The 20,834-nt window shown below is 43.7% G+C and overlaps 1 protein-coding gene across 1 annotated transcript in view; it reads right to left on the bottom strand.

Annotated features, from left to right (window-relative positions):
* The window catches only part of KCNG1 (potassium voltage-gated channel modifier subfamily G member 1), a 35,012-nt gene extending 18,771 nt beyond the window's left edge, over positions 1 to 16,241 (bottom strand). The window contains exon 1 of the mRNA XM_070744614.1: positions 15,850 to 16,241. The gene's annotated coding sequence lies outside the window, so the exon portion shown is untranslated. The remainder of the gene's footprint in view (positions 1 to 15,849) is intronic.
* Between the last annotated feature and the right edge of the window lie 4,593 nt (positions 16,242 to 20,834).

Genomic DNA, 20,834 nt, shown 5'->3' with positions numbered 1-20,834 from the left:
GGACGTTGCAGCATATGATCTTGTGGGTAATACTCAAATCGTGTTTTAGGCGACGTAGTTCTAGGCTTTCTAGGCCCAGGATTGTTAGTCTATTTTTGTAGGATATTCTGTTTCGAGTGGAGGAGTGAAGGGCTCTTCTGGTGAAATATCTTTAAAGGTTGATGGGGATATATTTTAAAATGGTATTGTAATAAAATCCTTGAAAGTTTTCAAAACAAACTTGGCAGTTTTAAAGTCTTTGGCTGGGTCTACAATTTTTGCTACTTTTATCCTCATCTGCCAAAAATGAAGCAGCTTCAGATATCTTGAACGTTTCCCATCACAGCCTATGGATAGAACTTTTCTTAAATAAGTACATTAAAACAGTAATGAGTTTTTTTAAAAAAAAAATACCAGAAGCCATATATGAACTTTTCGCTGAAAAAAAAGAGAGAAAAGATTGAATTGATGATTTGTGGATTTGGGTTTAAAGAGGGAGACCAAACAAATATGGCAATTACTCAATAAAAAGAAGGACAGAATCCAAATTTTGCTAGGGTTTTTTTGTTTCATTTTCTTTTTTCTATCTTTTTATTTTTTATATTTTATTGTACTGAAAAAATCTAATAAAACATTAAAAAAGAAAAATGTTTGTCAACCTCATTTGGAAATGGTGCAGAATAACCAAACAATTGACCAAATAGGATACGTCATGTTATTAATATAAGATAATATATTATACAGTGGTACCTCTACTTACGAACTTAATTCGTTCCGTGACCAGGTTCTTAAGTAGAAAAATTTGTAAGAAGAAGCAATTTTTCCCATAGGAATCAATGTAAAAGCAAACAATGCGTGCGATTGGGGAAACATAGAGAGGGTGGAGGCCCTGTTTCCTCCCAGGAGATTCCTAGAGAGGCCCCACGGAGGCTTCTCTCTGCCTTTTCTGGCTCTCTTTTCTCCTAGGAGATTCCTAGAGAGGCCCCACGGAGGCTTCTCCCTGCCTTTTCTGGCTCTCTTTTCTCCTAGGAGATTCCTAGAGAGGCCCCACGGAGGCTTCTCCCTGCCTTTTCTGGCTCTCTTTTTTCCTAGGAGATTCCTAGAGAGGCCCCACGGAGGCTTCTCCCTGCCTTTTCTGGCTCTCTTTTCTCCTAGGAGATTCCTAGAGAGGCCCCACGGAGGCTTCTCTCTGCCTTTTCTGGCTCTCTTTTCTCCTAGGAGATTCCTAGAGAGGCCCCACGGAGGCTTCTCTCTGCCTTTTCTGGCTCTCTTTTCTCCTAGGAGATTCCTAGAGAGGCCCCACGGAAGCTTCTCCCTGCCTTTTCCGGTTACAGTTTCGGAGGTTTGGGTTTGTAAGTGGAAAATGGTTCTTGAGAAGAGGCAAAAAAATCTTGAACACCTGGTTCTTATCTAGAAAAGTTCGTAAGTAGAGGCGTTCTTAGGTAGAGGTACCACTGTATAAGAATATACATTCCCCATTTATTTGTCTCTTATTTATTTGCCTTATCTGCCTCCTATTTTACTGTGGAGCTACTCTAGGCAGTTTACAACATGCCTACATACTACATACAGCAGGAAGGCACTATTTGTCATGCATCTCTTGTTACTTGTCAGTTTGTAGGTACACTTGACATTCAATTTAAGATTAGTTTGTGGAAGAGATCCAAAAAAGTAAAGTCTGGAAAACCTGTAGTATGCAGTTACTTCCAGTTCAGCTATGACCTTTCTCTTCTCTTAAAACCAGCAAGGATTCTGTTCGAGTGCCATTTAAACTTAATGAATCAAGAATTCCTGGTGTGAGGTAGGTCAGCAAGAATGAAGACATATATTTATAGCTAATTAATATTTGAAGATAGCACTGCATTGTCTCTTGACCTTACTATACTCCTAACGTTTCACTGAATTGGTGTCTGGGACTCTCTTCAGCTTTGTCCAACCTCTTGTGGTCAATTTTCTTAGCATCCTTCTTATAAAGTGGCATCTTAATCTGGTTATTGATTCTGATGGACTGGCCAAGGCAGAAGAGAGGTAGAGGGGTATTTTATTTATTTATTTATTTATTGGATTTGTATGCCGCCCCTCTCCGCAGACTCGAGGTGGCTAACAACCGTAATAAAAGAGCATATAATAATAATATTATATAAAAACCAATCATACATACAGACATACCATGCATAGAATTTTAAAGGCCTAGGGGGAAAGTGTATCTCAGTTCCCCCATGCCTGGCGGCAGAGGTGGGTTTTAAGCAGCTTACAAAAGGCAAGGAGGGTGGGGGCAATTCTAATCTCTGGGGGGAGTTGGTTCCAGAGGGCCGGGGCCACCAAAGAAGGCTGTTCCCCTGGGTCCCGCCAAGCGACATTGGTTGACAGGACCCGGAGAAGACCCACTCTGTGGGACCTAACTGGTCGCTGGGATTCGTGCAGCAGAAGGTGGTCCCTGAGGTAATTTTACAGTGGAGAGAGCAAGAGATGGGGTGATATGAGATGCAGTTATGGCAAGAAGTAAATGAATGTTGTGGGATAGACATTGGGCCAAACTTTTAGAGTCTGCTAGAATTGAGGAGGGGGGAGGATGCACGTGTTCCTCCCCCCACCCATCTTCTCTGTCCTTAGACACAGCCTGCTTCGCTTCATGATCCACAGACCAACTCTCGAGAGAGTATTTTTCTCTTTGGATCATGCTGCCAAATTTTAATAGAATTGGTTCTTAATAAAATTTGGAAAGGACTCACTATTCTATCTATCTATCTATCTATCTATCCATCCATCCATCATCTATCCATCCATCCATCCATCCATCCATCCATCCATCCATCTAATTTTTCAAGTACGTATTTGTAATATACATAGATATAACATAGTTTATATACATAATGTAAGTACTGATAAGAGGGAACATTAGGACAGAGACGGTAGGCACGCTGGTGCGCTTATGCACGCCCCTTAGTGACCTCTTAGGAATCAGGTGAGATCAACAGTGGACAGTCTAAGGGTAAAGTTTTGGGGGTTTGATGATGAAACCACAGAGTCAGAGTGAGTTCCAGGCCTTAACCACTCTGTTGCTAAAGTCATATTTTCTACAGTCAAGTTTGGGGTGGTTCATTTTGGGTTTGTATCTGTTGTGGGCTTGTGTATTGTTCTGGTTGCAGATGAAATAGTCATTGACAGGTAGGACGTTTTAGCAAGTAATTTTATGAGCTATGCTTAGATCATGCTGAAGGCAAAGTAGTTCTAAGCTTTCTTAGCCCAGGATTTCAAGTTTGGTTGTCTAAGTTATTCTGTTACGAACAGAGGAGTGGAGGGCTCTTCTTATAAAGTATCTCTGGATAATTTCTAATGTATTTATGTCCGATATGCAGTGAGGGTTCCAGAGAGATGAGCTGTATTCAAGGATTGGTCTAGTGATGTATAACTTGAATTATAGTAACTCTTTATATATATAGTATTTATATTTACGCTTTTCTTGGTCGTAGTAACTCTTTTGAAGAAAATATTTTATTTTCCTGCCCATACTCAGGATCAGAAAAGGCTCTACTTTGCTGATTTATCAGACATATCCAATGTGGGGTTATTTTTGACAACAATATGGTGGTGTTTTACCATTAAAATGTCCCAGATGTTCTTCCAACTTCCTGATCTAGCCTACCACTCTGATGAATCACAACCAGAATAGTTTTTCCAAATACAGCCAAGATTGGCTAGATAGGAGGAGGAAATGGCAAATCTATAATGCTGCCAAGAAAATTCTATGAATATAATCATTTGGAATTTAATTCAGAGTCCCCATTTTAATATTATTACTTCTCCACTTGATTTTATTTGTGGCTGTCCTATCTACTGCATCTTTCCTAGAAAGCAATAGATCTGGTTTTGGTTTGTTTTAAATACTAATGTCTTTTGGATTTATTACAATATGATGTGAACAACATGGCTTGATCCACATAGTGCACATAGAAGACCTTATTCCTTCAAGAAAAGGATCCAGGATCCATTGGATAGCTGTTTTACTGCTTCCTATTAATTTTTAATTTCTCAAAGGACTTCACTTTGAAACAAAGAAAGGGGCAAAACTGGAGACAAAAACCAGCCTTCTGCCACCTTTCTATTGATGATTTATTTTATTTATTTATTTATTAGATTTGTATGCCATCCCTCTCCGAAGACTGGGGGCGGCTCACAACAATAATAAAAACAATATTCTAGCGAAAACAAATCTAATACAAACCCTATCATATTTAAAAAGCAATAACAACACATATATATTAAGCATAAAAAAGCCTGGGGGAAAAATGTCTCAACTCCCCCATGCCTGGCGGTATAGATGGGTCTTGAGTAATTTACGAAAGACAAGGAGGGTGGGGGCAGTTCTAATCTCCGGGGGGAGTTGATTCCAGAGGGCCGGGGCCGCCACAGAGAAGGCTCTTCCCCTGGGGCCCGCCAAACGACATTGTTTAGTCGACGGGACCCGGAGAAGGCCAACTCTGTGGGACCTTATCAGTTGCTGGGATTCGTGCGGTAGCAGGCGGTTCCGGAGGTACTCTGGTCCAATGCCATGTAGGGCTTTAAAGGTCATAACCAACATTTTGAATTGTGACCGGAAACTGATCGGCAGCCAATGCAGGCCACGGAGTGTTGTAGAAACGTGGGCGAATCTAGGAAGCCCCACAATGGCTCCAATCTTGTGAAGGAACAAGTTGATGATATAGGTCACGGCTGTCAAACTCGCGTCATCACACGATGTATTGGGACTGTTCTCCCTTTGCTAAAACGGGTGGGGGAAGGGCCAGCACATGTCACATCTGGCCTACAGGCCAAGAGTTTGACACCCCTGATATAGATCAATCAATCATCTAGAGCATGGACATTTGGGGAGGGAGAAATGCTAGCTAATCAATACAAAAGTTTCTGAAACACTAACTGAAAATAAGAGAAATTGGCAGACCACAGCCAGGTGAGGTTTGCTGGAGTCCCTATCCTAGATTAGCTTCGTTAATAATAAGCCATATTTACTAAGCCATTACTCCCTTCATATGATGAATAACAGAATTGCGAAATGGTCAATTTCTTTCATGCCGGTTGGCAGTACTCATCCATATTTAGCCAGAAGGACATATGTTTATGTGCGAAAAAGGATGGCTGGTATTTCTTTTGACACCATCTGGAGTAAGAATTTCCAGGTTCTCTCTCTCCACATACAGTGATCCCCCGTTTATTGCGTCCCCAACCATTGCGAACAGGGTACTTCGCTATTTTTCAACCCGGAAGTCAAAATACCATCTACGCATGCGTGCCCGTGGGCACGCATGCGTAGATGGCAACCGGGAGATCAGCTGCTGGGCGGCTTCCCTGAGTCTTCCCCCTCTTGCTGGCGTCAGCGAGGAGTTTCCCCACCGCCCACGCAAACTCCTCGCTGCCGCCCGCCCTTCGCCCGCCCACGCCGTTCATTCTCGCCGCTTTCGAGCTGAGTCCGGGAGCGAATTTGCTCCCGGACTCAGCTCGAAAGCGGCGAGAATGAACGGCGTGGAAAAGCCGTTCCTTGCCGTTCGTTCTCGGCGCTTTCGAGCTGAGTCCGGGAGCGAATTTGCTCCCGGACTCAGCTCGAAAGCGGCGAGAATGAACGGCGTGGAAAAGCCGTTCCTTGCCGTTCGTTCTCGGCGCTTTCGAGCTGAGTCCGGGAGCGAATTTGCTCCCGGACTCAGCTCGAAAGCGCCGAGAGCCAGCACCCGAGCTCCTTTCGCCTGCGGCTCCCAGCCCACCGCCTGTCGCCCGGTTTAGCCAGGACACGAGCGGCGAAATGACTTGGAGGAATGTGAAGCTGAAACCGGCCGGTTTCAGCTTCCCATTCCTCCAAGTCATTTCGCACCCCGCTTTAGGGCGACAGGCGGTGGGCTGGGAGCCGCAGGCGAAAGGAGCTCGGGCATTGTTCTCCGGACCCCGCCCGCAGCCTGGAGAGGGAAAGGGCCGCCGCGGGGCTGAGCGGGCGGGGTCCGGAGAACAATGCCCGAGCTCCTTTCGTCTGCGGCTCCCAGCCCACCGCCTGTCGCCCTAAAGCGGGGTGCGAAATGACTTGGAGGAATGGGAAGCTGAAACCGGCCGGTTTCAGCTTCACATTCCTCCAAGTCATTTCGCCGCTCGTGTCCTGGCTAAACCGGGCAGCAGGAGACAGGCTTTGAGTTTTTGGCTGCGGGGGGAGAAGTAGGACTTTCCTAACTCCCTCGCCCCGCAGCCAAAACTCAAAGCCTGTCTCCTGCTGCCCGGTTTAGCCAGGACACGAGCGGCGAAGTGACTTGGAGGAATGGGAAGTCCAAATCGGCCGGTTTCAGCTTCCCATTCCTCCAAGTCATTTCGCACCCCGCTTTAGGAGTCAGCGGAGAACGGCGCAACTGTTTTAAAACGATCGGAGCTTTCCAATGAGTCCCGAAGACATGTCTTCGGGACTCATTGGAAAGCCGCGCGGGTGTTTTAAAAGGTCCCCGCCGACATGGGGGGCTCGCTAGCACCCCCCCAAACCTGGGTTGGGGGTTCGGGGGGTGCTAGCGAGCCCCCCATGTCGGCGGCGACGTTTTAAAACAGCCCCGCCGCCCCCAATCTTCGGCTCCTCGCTAGCGCTGCGGAAGTTAAAAACATCATCTGCACATGCGCAGATGGTGTTTTTACTTCCGCAGCGCTACTTCGCGAAAACCCGCTCGTTGCGGGGGGTCCTGGAACGGAACCCTCGCAACGAGCGGGGGATCACTGTATTACCATTACTGGCTTGTGTTTTCATGAGGGAATGGACAAAAGTTCTCCAGGACATTGATATTCTGACCTCTATCCTCTATAACTGTGATGATGAACCTATGGCAGGGGTGCCACAGGTGGCACGCGGAGCCGTATCTGCTGGCATGCGAGCCGTTGCCCTAGCTCAGCTCCAAGGTTTATTTATTTTATTGATTGATTGATTTTGTCCAATACACAATGAGGGTTTTAGGGGGTATACACATAGTAAAATACATAATGAAAGTTATAGAGGATAAACTCATAGTAAAATATATCTAAGAAAGAATAGAAGAGAAGATATAGGAATAGAACATATCAATGAAAGAATAGAAGAAGAGATATAGGAATAGAAGAAAGGTATAGGAGATATAGGAGAGCAATAGGATGAGACAGAAGGCACTTTAGTGCACTTATGCACGCTCCTTACTGACCTCTTAGGAATCTGGATAGGTCAACCATGGATAATCTAAGAGTTAAGTGTTGGGGGTTTGAGGATGACATTATGGAGTCCAGTAATGAGTTCCATGCTTCGACAACTTGGTTACTGAAGTCGTATTTTTACAGTCAAGTTTGGAGCGGTTAATATTAAGTTTAAATCTGTTGTGTGCTCTTGTGTTGTTGTGGTTGAAGCTGAAGTAGTCGCCGACAAGCAGGATGTTGCAGCATATGATCTTGTGGGCATGTGTAGGCTTGACAGCTGATTTTTGGCTTGCACAGAGGCTCTGGGAGGGCATTTTTGGCTTCCAGAGAGCCTCCAGGGGGATGGGGAAGGGCATTTTTACCCTCCCCTGGCTCCAGGAAAGCCTTTGGAGCCTGGGGAGGGCGAAACATGAGCCTACTGGGCCCATCAGAAGTTGGGGAACAGGCTGTTTCCGGCCTCCAGAGGGCCTCTGGGGGGTGGGAGAAGCAGTTTTCACCCTCCACAGGTATTGAATTATGGGTGTGCGTGCGCAATAGTGTGCACACATGCTCTTTTGGCACCCGAGGAAAAAACGTTTCGTCATCATTGCTCTACTATAAGATTCTTATAGAGCCATCCATGACAAACAAACACCAACCTTTGGCTTCTAATCTTTGCCATCTTTTTCAAGTGAAGGTTTCTCTGGCCTCACCGGGAATCCTATCTGGCAAAAGGAGGCTTTGTGGAATGAAAAAAGTTAGATAAGGAAAGGATCTTTGCAGGCTTCAAGGAAAAAGGGATAACTTCTAAGGTCAGCTTGCAGATATTATGTGCTGAGACTGGGCAGAACTTTGTGAAAATAGATAGACAATTTCTGTGCTATCATGCTGAGAAATAAATAAGTAAAAATGTGCTTCGTATTCTGCAGCCTCTGTCCAGCAACTAGCAGATGTTTATAGAGCTGTATGATGTGTAGATCGATCAGGTGCACAAACTGTATTTAAGATCTAATGGCTGTACTGTATTTATTGTGCCTGATAAATTTGATTACTTTCTTGTGGCATTAATGTGTTGGGAAAATATAGTCCCTTTCATTGGTGGGAGTCCATGTATTATACAAGTCCAGGAAATACCGTTTCCCCTAAAAGAAGACATCCCCTGATAATAAGTCCAATTGTAGGTTATAACCTAACAAAGCCCTACATGGCTTAGGACCAGATTACCTATGGGACCTTCTCCTGCCTCATAGAAACATAGAAGATTGATGGCAGAAAAAGACCTCATGATCCATCTAGTCTGCCTGTTCTGTCGGGCTCTGTGGTAGAATCCTCCCAAAAATTCACAGGTACAAATTTCAGACACATACACGTTTGAAAATTCAAAACAATGTTCTTTATAATGGAAATTCACTTAAACCAAGCCCTCTTTTGGTATAGCAAAGAGCACTCGTCTCCACACAAACTGGTAATTTGTACAAGTCCCTTATCAGTTCAGTGATACTTAGCTTGCAGCTGTGAGGCAATTCACATTCCTTCTTCTTTCACAAAGTGAAACACACTTTGCCCTGGTTTAGTTTCAAAGCGGGGGGGAAAATCAGCACACAAAAGGTCAAAGTCAGTAAAGCAGTCACGAAACACAATGATCAGATAATCCTCCACAATGGCCAAACCCACAGGCTGCTATTTATAGCAGCCTCACTAATTACCACAGCCCCACCCAACCACAGGTGGCCTCATTTTCTTTGATAATAATCTCTCAGTTGTTGTTGCCTATGCATCGCTCTCTGCATGCGTGGCTGTATCATTAACTCTTGTTCTGAATCCAAGGAGAAGCTTGATAATTGATCTCCTTCTGAGCTGTCTGCCCCACTCTCCTCCTCCCTGTCACTCATGTCTTCTTGGTCAGAGGAGCCTTCATTAGCAGATTCCACGGGGGGGGGGGGAGGGCAAAACAGGCCTGCAGCATGTGGATGCCTCCCCCACATCCACAGTCCTTGGGGCAGGAGCTGGGCCAGAGCTAACCACAACACTGCCCTTGTATTATTTCCTGTATTTTATCTTAGGATGGATCTATGTTTATCCCAGGCATGTTTAAATTCAGTTACTGTGGATTTACCAACCATTGGAAGTTTGTTCCAAGCATCTACTACTCTTTCAGTAAAATAATATTTTCACATGTTGCTTCTGATCTATCCCCCAACCTCAGATTGTGCCCCCTTGTTCTTGTGTTCACTTTCCTATTAAAAACACTCCTGAAACTTATTTAACCCTTTAACATGTTTAAATGTTTCGATCATGTCCCCTTTCCATTCTATCCTCCAAACTATATAGATTGAGTTCATTAAGTCTTTCCTTATAAGTTTTATGCTTAAGACCCTCCATTTTGACCTTAACCATAACCTTTTGACCTTGACTTTAAGACATTCCACTCATGCACCCCAGCGGCTGGCTAGGTCCCACAGAGTTGGCCTTCTCCAGGTCCCGTCAGCCAGAAAATGTCAGCTGGCAGGACCTAGAGAAAGAGCCTTCTCTGTGGCGGCCCCGGCCCTCTGGAACAAACTCCCTCCGGAGATACGTACCGCCCCCTCCTTCCTGGTCTTTTCATAAAGCTCTGAAGACCTAACCTCTGCCAGCAGGCATGGGGGCCTTGAGTGACGAGATTGTCTCTGGACGAGGTTATGAATGATTGAATTGGATGAACGTGGATGACTCTGCATGGGGGTTTTCTACAATTTTAGTAATTTTGTATAATTCTTTTTAAAAAAAAATTAGACTTCTTTACATATATTGTTTGCATTTATAATGTTGTAAACCACCCTGAGTCGCTTTGAGAAGGACACTGTAGAAATCTCATTAATAAAATAAATACATTAATAAATTAATAAATCAGATTTTGGCATGGCAATAAGGTCAAGCGCTTATTTCAGGGCTCAAAAAAAAGTATAAGATAGGATTTTATGTTCGGGGAAACATAGTATGTCTGTTCAGTAACTCATTTAAACACTTTTTGTAAACCCAGCTGTAATGTATGGGAGCTTTGTCTTAATTTGGCACCCTTTACCTGGCCTGGATCCCAAATATTCTTTTCTTTAGCTATGACATCCAGAAGACTGGAAGTCCAGCCCAGATGGAGGATGCCAACTTAAGGAAAGTTGATATTGAATAATTATTTGTGACTTTGGGGAAAAAGTACGACGTTCCATTCTGTCCTGTAATATCTTTCTTTCTTTCTTTTTTTCTTTTTTTCTTTTTTTTCTTTTCTTTCTTTCTTTCTTTCTTTCATTTATTAGATTTGTATGCTGCCCCTCTCCGTAGACTCGGGGCGGCTCACAACAATAATAAAACAATGTATGACAAATACATACGCAAAAGAACGGGTGACATACAGAGACCCTAGTAAAACCATAAAGTTGAAAAATATATAGATTAAAATCTAAACATACTGTATGTCAAATTAAGTCAAATCGCACCCAACAGGATTATTTATTTTTCAGTAAGTATGCACAGAATTGGGCAATATATCTCCTAAGCAACTGAGCTCACTGGGTAATAAAAAGTGGGAGGGGGAAGCCCCACCCTCACTATATTCACAAAATCAAATTTAGGAAGCTGTATGAGCAGTTCTCTCTCTTCCAGAAGCAGGAAGACCTTGTCAAGTTAAAGGGACAGAGGTTTTTGTCCTGAAAGGAGAGAACAGAAGCAGCAACTTCAGTGTTAAAAAATAGCACTTTGGGTTGTTTCTCTCCATCACCATCATCCCCCCCCCCAATAAATTTCCTCTGCAGCAATTCTGATTTCTGCAATGCATCTCTGATGTAATCAGTGATCCTGTGAAAAGAACTTGCTACTCTTTTGTGTTGCAGGCAACTGCAGAGCACTTTCTTGGATGAAAATGATAATGTGCTATAAAATGCTATAAACCATGAAAGTCTAAGCATTTATTATTCCTCCCTATAGGAAAATGTGCTCATGTCCCAACGTAATGAATGGCTTTTCCAAAAAAGACATTACCGTGAGAAATTAAAAGTACGTTGTCATTTTTATGGAAGGAATAGCTACTTGACAAGTGAAAGTTATGCAACTTCCACACCGGCCAGAATCTCTAAATATCGGTTGGGATCAGAAGAGTGGAAGGCACTGAGTGGCTAATGGAAACAAGTGCTAGATTGATCATTATCGCTGATCCAGTATTTATTTCCCCATCTACTTTATAGCAATAAAGCGAAGCAAAGGTCAACATTTCAAAAGATTTATCTCCACTGCATAAACAAAGGTGGCACTTCTTTGAAGAGCTTTCTCCAATGACTATCTCTGTTTAAATTCAGTTACTGTGTCTGTGGATTTACCAACAACTGGAAGTTTGTTTCAAGCATCTACTACTCTTTCAGTAAAATAATATTCTCTCATGTTGCTTCTGATCTATCCCCCAACTAACCTCAGATTGTGCCCCCTTGTTCTTGTGTTCACTTTCCTATTAAAAACACTCCTGAAACTTATTTAACCCTTTAACATGTTTAAATGTTTCGATCATGTCTCCTTTCCCTTTTATCCTCCAGACTATACAGATTGAGTTCATTAAGTCTTTCCTGATAGGTTTTATGCTGAAGGGATAGTGAGAAGTCAAATCCAACACACAGAGAAGGGATTATTTCATAAAAAGCCTTAAAAACCAGCTAGAGAGATATGAAATGTAAAAGTAAAGGTTCCCCTTGAACTAACAACAACAACAACAACAACAACAGAGCTGGGAAGGACCTTGGAAGTCTTCTAGTCCAATGTCCTGCATAGGCAGGAAACCCTACTCTACTTCAGAGAGATGGTTATCCAACATCTTAAAAACTTCCAGTGTTGGGGCATTCACAACTTCTGGAGGCAAACTGTTCCACTGATCAACCGTTTTGACTGTTGGGAAATTTCTCCTTAGTTCTAAGTTACTTAGTTGTAAGTTACAGAATATCTCCGGGACCGCCTTCTGCCGCACGAATCCCAGCAACCGGTTAGGTCCCACAGAATTGGCCTTCTCCGGGTCCCGTCGACTAAACAATGTCATTTGGCGGGACTCAGGAGAAGAGCCTTCTCTGTGGCGGCCCCGACCCTCTGGAACCAGCTCCCCAGGGAGATTAGAACTGCCCCCACCCTCCTTGCCTTTCGTAAAGTTCTTAAGACCCATCTTTGCCGTCAGGCATGGGGGAACTGAGACATCTCCCCCGGGCCTATACAGTTTATACATGGTATGTTTCTGTGTATGTTTGCTTTTAATAATGGGGTTTTTAGGGTTTTTTAAATTATTAGATTTGTTCTTACATTGTTCCTGTTATTGTTGTGAGCCGCCCCGGGTCTACGGAGAGGGGCGGCATACAAATCTAATTAATAATAATAATAATAATAATAATAATAATAATAATAATACTTCTCTACTTGTTTAGTTTCCACCCATTGCTTCTTGTTCTACCCTCAGGTGCTTTGGAGAACAGGTTGACTCCTTCTTCATTGTGGCAACCCCTGATATATTTGGAACATTGCTATGTGCTGGTTGTTCCCAACTCTAGGAGGTGGTGCTCATCTCTGTCTCCATGGTCATGTGGCCAACATGACTAAACGCCAAAGGCACATGGAAACCTGTTACCTTCCCACCAAAGGTGGTCCCTATTTTTCTACTTGCATTTTTACATGCTTTTGAACTGCTAGGTTGGCAGAAGTTGGGACAATAAATAGGAGCAATAAATTAAACCGCTGAATGATCTACAGGCTGAGTGTCTTCCAAATTCTTATCTACTAGCTTTAAAACCCATTATGTTAAACTTTAGCTCTGTATTGATAAAAGTGAGTTAGGGAAGCTGTAGCAAAAATGACAGCAGGGGCACATTTGAGTTTCTACCAACATAAGACAAGAATGTTGCTTAATGATCTAACTCACAGCTATTAAGTTGTCCACTTTTTATCCCTAGCAAGGATTCTAGGAAAAGCAATCCAGAAATTCAACACTAAGTTGATGTTTTAGCTTAGTCTTCTCTTTTTAGTGTTAGCCTTTGGTATACTGCATGAGTCAAAGAGGGCCGTGAAAATATTTACTCACCCTTCACATCCTGAACATAAATTGTTTCAACTCCTACCCTCAAAACTACGCTGCACTGCATACCAGAACTAGACACAATAAGTTTTTTTCTCAAACGCCATCACTCTGCTAAACAAATAATTCCCTCACTACTCTTAAACTATTCACTAAGGCTGCATTCTCACTTATGACTGTATGACTCTAACTCCTTGCTTGTATCCTTACATTTTATATTAATATTGTTTCCTGATTGCTTATTTGTACCCTATGACAATATTAAGTGTTGTACTTCATGATTCTTGATATTTTTTTCTTTTATGTACACTGAGAGCATGTGCACTAAAGACAAATTCCTTGTGTGTTCTATCAAACTTGGCCAATAAAGAATTCTACCCTTGTATTGCAGCTGCGAGAGCAATCATGGGCTTTCCCAAATATGCCCATGTTACACCAACACTCCGTAGTCTGCATTGGTTGCCGATCAGTTTCCGGTCACAATTCAAAGTGTTGGTTATGACCTATAAAGCCTTTCATGGCACCGGACCAGATTATCTCAGGGACCGCCTTCTGCTGCGCGAATCCCAGCGACCAGTTAGGTCCCACAGAGTGGGTGTTCTCCGGGTCCCGTCAACTAAACAATGTCGCTTGGCGGGACCCAGGGGAAGAGCCTTCTCTGTGGTGGCCCCGGCCCTCTGGAACCAACTCCCCCCCCAGAGATTAGAATTGCCCCCACCCTCCTTGCCTTTCGTAAGCTGCTTAAAATCCACCTCTGCCGCCAGGCATGGGGGAGTTGAGATATTCTTTCCCCCTAGGCCTTTACAATTTTATGCATGGTATGTCTGTATGTATGTTTGGTTTTTATAATAATGGGTTTTCAACTGTTTTTAGTATTGGAATATTATTATATGCTGTTTTATTACTGTTGTTAGCCGCCCCGAGTCTAAGGAGAGGGGCGGCATACAAATCAATCAATCAATACTATTTAAAACAGAAAACAATAACCAACCTTAGGCCCCAAGTACTGAAAAGTTAACTTGTTCTTTCTAGAGCAGAACTGTGCAAATAAAACAAATCACAAATTAATTCTACCTATTGAGTTGCCCTTGCTGAAGGAAGATGAAATAGGGATAAAGCAGCAATCCATAATATTCCGAGTAAACAGGTTTCAGATGCATTACAGCCATGGGGAAAATCAAGGACACTGCAACAGAAAATGCTGCAAAGGACAAGCAATCGGAATGCATTCCTGATGAAGTCAGTAAACAGAAAGAAACTCATTTAGAATAAATGGGAAGTAATAATAAATGCATTTCCTTTTAAGAACTATTAATCAGGGATATTATGGTGAAAACTCAACTTATCCCTATCCCACAATTCAAACTGAGAGAATGGGGCATATTAGAGGGAAAAAGTGGGGGGAAACACTACTATCCAGAACAAAGCACAGCCTGAAAATAAAATAAATTCTGCTACTATTTGAACATATTTTAGCAAAAGAAATATGTTTTTAAGTGCTTTGATTTACCCGGAGAGCCAGGATCACCCCAAAAGTGAACTTTTTACCTACACAATACAAGACAATGTAAAATACTACTCCAAGCAACCCAAACCCTCTCATGTACTACTTACAAGTTAGCCCAAACCAACGATGTTGTAATTATGAGGGTTTTAGATTAGGAGAACTGCTATGTCACAGGTGGAGAAGGGGGACATGCAAAAATGAAAGCCACAGGTCCAGACACCTCACTAGGAAGTAGGATTTAGGATCGTCTGGAATCAACAGACCCAGATTTATCCCATCCATCCCGAATAAGCATGGAAAAAGGATGAGGATAGGAAAAAGGTGTTTAAAAAATGAAATCGCCCCAAAAGAGGGACTGGGAAGAGAAGACCAGGACGCTTTCGGAAATAACAGGAATAAACTGCACAGACATACTTCCATAGGCATCAGAGCTTCTCCAGCTTCCGTGCTCGAATTAAGCCGGAATGGTGCACCGAGCAAAGCAAACCGTTGCTGCAATAGAACGCATCTTCCGCGAATCTGAATGAGAAAAAAGCCCCTTTTCTTTTCGGCTCCCGGTTCCAAAACAAATGGGAAAACTCCAGTCCCGCAAAGTAATAATTCGGGTGGGGAAAAGAAGAAGGGAAGCCCCACGCGCCAACCCTTCAATTTCCCCCCTCCCTTCTCCAAAATAGAATAGAATAGAATATAATTCTTTATTGGCCAAGTGTGATTGGACACACAAGGAGTTTGTCTTGGTGCATATGCTTTCAGTGTACATAAAAGAAAATATAGATTTGTCAAGAATCATGAGGTCCAACACAATGATTGTCATAGGGGTCAAATAAGCAATGAGGAAACAATCAATATTAATAAAAGTCTTAGCATGCAAGCCACAAGTTACAGTCATACAACCATACAAAACCAACCGAAGGAAGCTGATATGGCATATTTGCAATTAAATCGCGCTCAGTTTAATTTTTTTCTGGAAAGGGACGAAAAGCTGCAAACGGGGCGTCTCGTTTCGGGGCGCTGCAAGAAAGTTTGGCCAGCAACTTGCCCGGCAAAGTTTCGCCTGAGCAAGTAGCACAGGATCATCTCTGGAAAGGAAGGAGGAAGAAGAAGAGGAAAAAAGTAACAAACCGCGCAAACTTACTTGCCGCCGTAGCAACAGTAGCAGCAGCTTCGAGTCTCCGGCTTGGGAGCAGCAGGTGAAGCAAAGAGCCGGGCAGCCGGCGAAGGTTGGCGCGCCAAGCCGGCACAAGCGCCGCGCCCGAGAGCGCCGAAGAGGGTCGCGGCGACTGGGCTCCGCCCGCGGGACCTGCTTCGCTGCTGCCCTGGGCGCCAAGAGCGCGCGCTCATGGTAACGGAGGCGCAGGCAGGAGCAGACGGGGCCTGGGATCGCCTCTCGCCGCCCGAACAGGCGGAGCGGCCGTCGGAAGAAAGGAGGAGGACGCGCCCCGCACACAAGCTACGGTCGCGGGCGGAGAACCCCTCCCCGCTTCACACACGTGCCGCGGCGGCAGCGGAGCGCACCCTGCGCGCAACAGGCTCTCCCAGACGCGCCGCCTCAATCTTAACAAGTACTCGGGCAAAGCCAGGCGTCCCTCCCCCCCCCGCCCAAGCCGAGACCGCGGACGCTTTTTCTTGGATGCAGAGCTTGGAATTCAAAGAACCGGCTCGGGCTTGTTGCATCCAGACGTTAACAAGTGGCCGCGCAACGGGCGGGTACATAATCTGGTGCAGCGAGAGGCGCAAAAGCAGCTCTGGCGGGAAAAAGGGGCCTGCAGTTTCCTCAGTTGGAGTGATCTCTTTCCGCCCGCGTTTTTTTCCACCTCACGGGCTCTGCCGCTTCCTTGCAGTTTTTCTTTACGCAAATGCGCCGTGGGACGGTGTGCCTCATGTGTTTGAATGCGCACGTTTTCCGATAGGGAGTTTGTCAGTTTAAAGGAGGGTGCCGTAAACACGGATTTGACGATCTGCACGTGGGGAACGGCTGTGTGGTGGCAGATGCGTGGCTTTTAAACAGGGCGCCAGGAACCATTGTGAAAAATGTAGGCAGTGGCGTGGGGGAACGGTGCCTTTCTGAGATTGCAGGCGTACCTCACAAACACAGGTGTTTTCCCCACGTTAATGGAAGAGAGGCAGAATCCCCACAACGTCCCAGTTAGGATTTTATTTGTGGTGAAAATGTAAAAGGGAATATGAAAGGCGATGGTTCATGGTTCAATCATGGTCTTTATCTTCTGCAGGTTAGGCACACATAGCAAGTCAGTCAGTGTGTAGTGGCTCATCCTGCTCCGCCATTTTATCTACCTTTACTCAAGCTGATTCTGATGGCTTATTTGACCCCTATGACAATCATTAAGTGTTGTACCTCATGATTCTTGACAAATGTATACTGTATTTTCTTTTATGTACACTGAGAGCATAGGCACCAAAGACAAATTCCTTGGGTATCCAATCACACTTGGCCAATAAAGAATTCTATTTTATCCATTCAGACGTCCTGAACTGCAACTCCCAGAATTCCAAGACATCGTGGCTAATACAGTTGATTTTGCCTAACTTTTAGAATAGAATTCTTTATTGCCAAGTGTGATTGGACACACAAGGAATTTGTCTTTGGTGCATATGCTCTCAGTGTACATAAAAGAAAAAGATACATTTGTTAAGAATCATGTGGTACCTTTTTACCTTTTACCTCATCTGAGTGGCATGCCCGATTAATATCTCTCTGATTTCTTCTGGAAAGACTGGGGATTGTCTTTTTCATGATTAGGGTTTTCAAAGTGGGGGGGGGGGATAGAAGAAAGTGAAATGGATAAAGTGGACAGGTAATTTAGTAGAATGGCCTTGGATTAGTTGTGAGTTTTTGGGATCAGATTAATAATATGGCATTTATTTCTGTTGTCTCCGAGAAATGGAGATCATTCATGGACACCTAAATCCCAAATCCTATTCCCTGCATGGACTAGATCAGTGTTTCCCAACCTTGGCAACTTGAAGATATCTGGACTTCAATTCCCAGAAGTCCCCAGCCAGCATTTGCTAGCTGGGGAATTCTGGGAATTGAAGTCCAGATATCTTCAAGTTGCCAAGGTTGGGAAACACTGGACTAGATGACCTGCAAGGTCCCTTCCAACTCTGTTAGTCTGTATCTGTATGTTCTACAGCAGGGCTCTCCAACCTTGGCAACTTTAAGACTTGTGGACTTCAACTCCCAGCTTTGCTCCAACCTTGGCAACTTTAACAGAGGTCTACAACCTTGACTTTGCTGGCTGAGGAATTCTGGGAGCTGAAGTCCACAAGTCTGAAAGTTGTTGCCAAGGTTGGAGACCCTTGTTCTACAGAACATTCTCTCAACCATGAGAGGTAGGATCTTTTGAATCCAGTTGGACCATGTTCGAAGGAGCTATTATGTCGGTACCTCCTGCAAGTGCTTGTTGTAGTTACTAATGATTGATTACTTTATTTTGACTACTGTGTCGCTTTCTATGTCAGTTGTTAAGTGGTTTAATTTTACTTAATAGGGATTAATTGATTTGAACGCTGCATTTTCATTGTTTTCTTTATGCGGTCTCTCAAATGAAGATACATTTTTGCACTGAATCCCCCCCCTCCTCTGAGATAGTAGCATTTCCATACACAGAAACACTAGATGTCGCTGTGTTGCTGTGAGCTGGATCTGAAGAACTAGGGACTTGTGCTTTGGGATCTTCACAAACTACCGCAGACTTTCAGCACATATGCTTCATACTGTACCCTTCCTACTATTAATAATCTGACCCTTTATTCAACAAAAAAGGATTGTAATTTGCCTTCCACTCATGTTGAGACAATTCAGATCAATATTTCAAAGGAAATATAACTTCTGAGAAATAATCACAATTAAGAATTCTCTAGCGGAATTGGTTCATACTATGAGATCTGAAGCAGACGCTGCTTCTTCACCAGCTCAAAAAAGAAAGAAAGAAAGAAACGAACCAGAGTTTCAATTTTCTAATTAAAACGGCATTGAAGCTTTCAAAGTTACTCATAGTATTATTATTATTTTTACTTTCCAAAAATAAATGTCAGAGAATGACAAGATTATCATCATCACCGGTTGTTAAATATTGAGTTGCTATTGTGGTTTTGGACCAGAATAATAATTTTAAAAAATGGTTAATTTAGTTCAGGTCCTAGTCTGGACATAAAAGGAAGGCATCCTTTCCTTTCCTTTCTTTTCTTTTCCTTTCTTTTCTTTTCCTTTCCTTTCCTTTCCTTTCCTTTCCTTCCCTTCCCTTCCCTTCCCTTCCCTTCCCCTCCCCTCCTCCCGCTCCTCCTACATCTCTCTCCCCTCCCTTCCCCTTCTCCCTTTCCTTTCCCTTTCCTTTCTTCCTTCCCTTCTTTCCTTTTCTCTCTTTCTCTCTCTCTCCCTCCCTTCTTTCCTACCTCCCCCCCTCAGTTGTAGATAATATAGTCCAAGGATTTGTCGTGTCTAGTTAACCAGCCCAATACAACTGCCCCAATATTGTCTGTTTTGGATTAAATCATGTTATTGGTCATGGCCATTTCCCATTTCTTGGTTATTTTAATTGGAGATACCTGGGATTTGATTTAGCGCTTTCAGGAGATTCTACCACCATCAGACTCCCAATTCAATTCAATTTATTAGATTTGTATGCCGCCCCTCTCCGAAGACTCGGGGCAGCTCACAACAACGATAAAAACAATATTATAATGGCAGAAATCTAATATTAAAAATAACTAAAAACCCCATCATAATTAAAAACCAAACAGCACATACATACCAAACATAAATTATAATGAGCCTGGGGGAAAGATGTCTCAACTCCCCCATGCCTGGCGGTATAGGTGGGTCTTAAGTAGTTTACGGAAGACAAGGAGGGTGGGAGCAGTTCTAATCTCCGGGGGGAGTTGATTCCAGAGGGCCGGGGCCGCCACAGAGAAGGCTCTTCCCCTGGGGCCCGCCAGACGACATTGTTTAGTCGACAGGACCCGGAGAAGGCCAACTCTGTGGGGCCTTATCGGCCGCTGGGATTTGTGCGGTAGCAGGCGGTTCCAGAGGTACTCTGGTCCAATGCCATGTAGGGCTTTAAAGGTCATAACCAACACTTTGAATTGTGACCGGAAATTGATCGGCAGCCAATGCAGGCCATGTTGTTGGTAGTTAACATTTTATATTAAAAAAAAACAGCTCCTGGAAGAAAAAGCTATGCTGGAGGTATATTACCTAATTTACAACCACTGGCTGAATAATACTGCTTGTATTACAAGTTTAAGATTCATAAAATCTAGATTTAATGATTTTTATAATGGGAGAAAGACTTTATTTTACAGCACAGTTCTCGAGCAGTGGTGTTAATATTTCTCCTGGTTTTAATGTCCTCTGCAGATGCTGTCAAATTATAGAGTTACATTCTGATGAAAACTAATAGTTGCAGTCTCCTACTTCCAGGCTATCAAAATCTGTATTAAATGCGTTTCTTTTTTAAATTGTCTACCACAGTAGTTTCCAACCTTGGCAGCTTTAAGATGTGAACTCCATGCATCTTAAAGCTGCCAAGGTTGAGAAACATTCATCTGCTGGGTTGCATATTAGTCACGCCAGCTCAATTGTTGAAGAATTGCCTGACTTCAAAATGTATATTACCCTTGTTTAAAAAAGTTACACTAGCCTTCAGTCCCTACCATGAAAATTGCAGTCTCAAAAGTATCTAACTTTTTGTTCATGCCCTCATCACTTCGAGGTTTGACTACTGCAATGCTCTCTACATGGGGCTACCTTTGAAAAGTGTTCAGAAACTTCAGATCGTGCAGAATGCGGCCGCGAGAGCTATCATGGGGTTTCCTAGATTGGCCCACGTTTCTCCAACACTCCGTGGCCTGCACTGCCTGCCGATCAGTTGCCAGTCTCAATTCAAAGTGTTGGTAATGACCTTTAAAGCCCTACATGGCATCGGACCAGAATACCTCTGGAACCGCCTTCTACTGCATGAATCCCAATGGCCGATAAGGTCCCACAGAGTTGGCCTTCTCCGGATTCCGTCGACTAAACAATGTCGTTTGGCGGGCCCCAGGGGAAGAGCCTTCTCTGTGGCAGCCCCGGCCCTCTGGAATCAACTCCCCCCAGAG

This window comes from Erythrolamprus reginae, chromosome 3, assembly GCF_031021105.1.
Source record: "Erythrolamprus reginae isolate rEryReg1 chromosome 3, rEryReg1.hap1, whole genome shotgun sequence".
NCBI lineage: Eukaryota > Metazoa > Chordata > Lepidosauria > Squamata > Dipsadidae > Erythrolamprus > Erythrolamprus reginae.
Note: the sequence above shows the minus strand (reverse complement) of the source record. Positions and strands in the feature narration are given on the sequence as shown.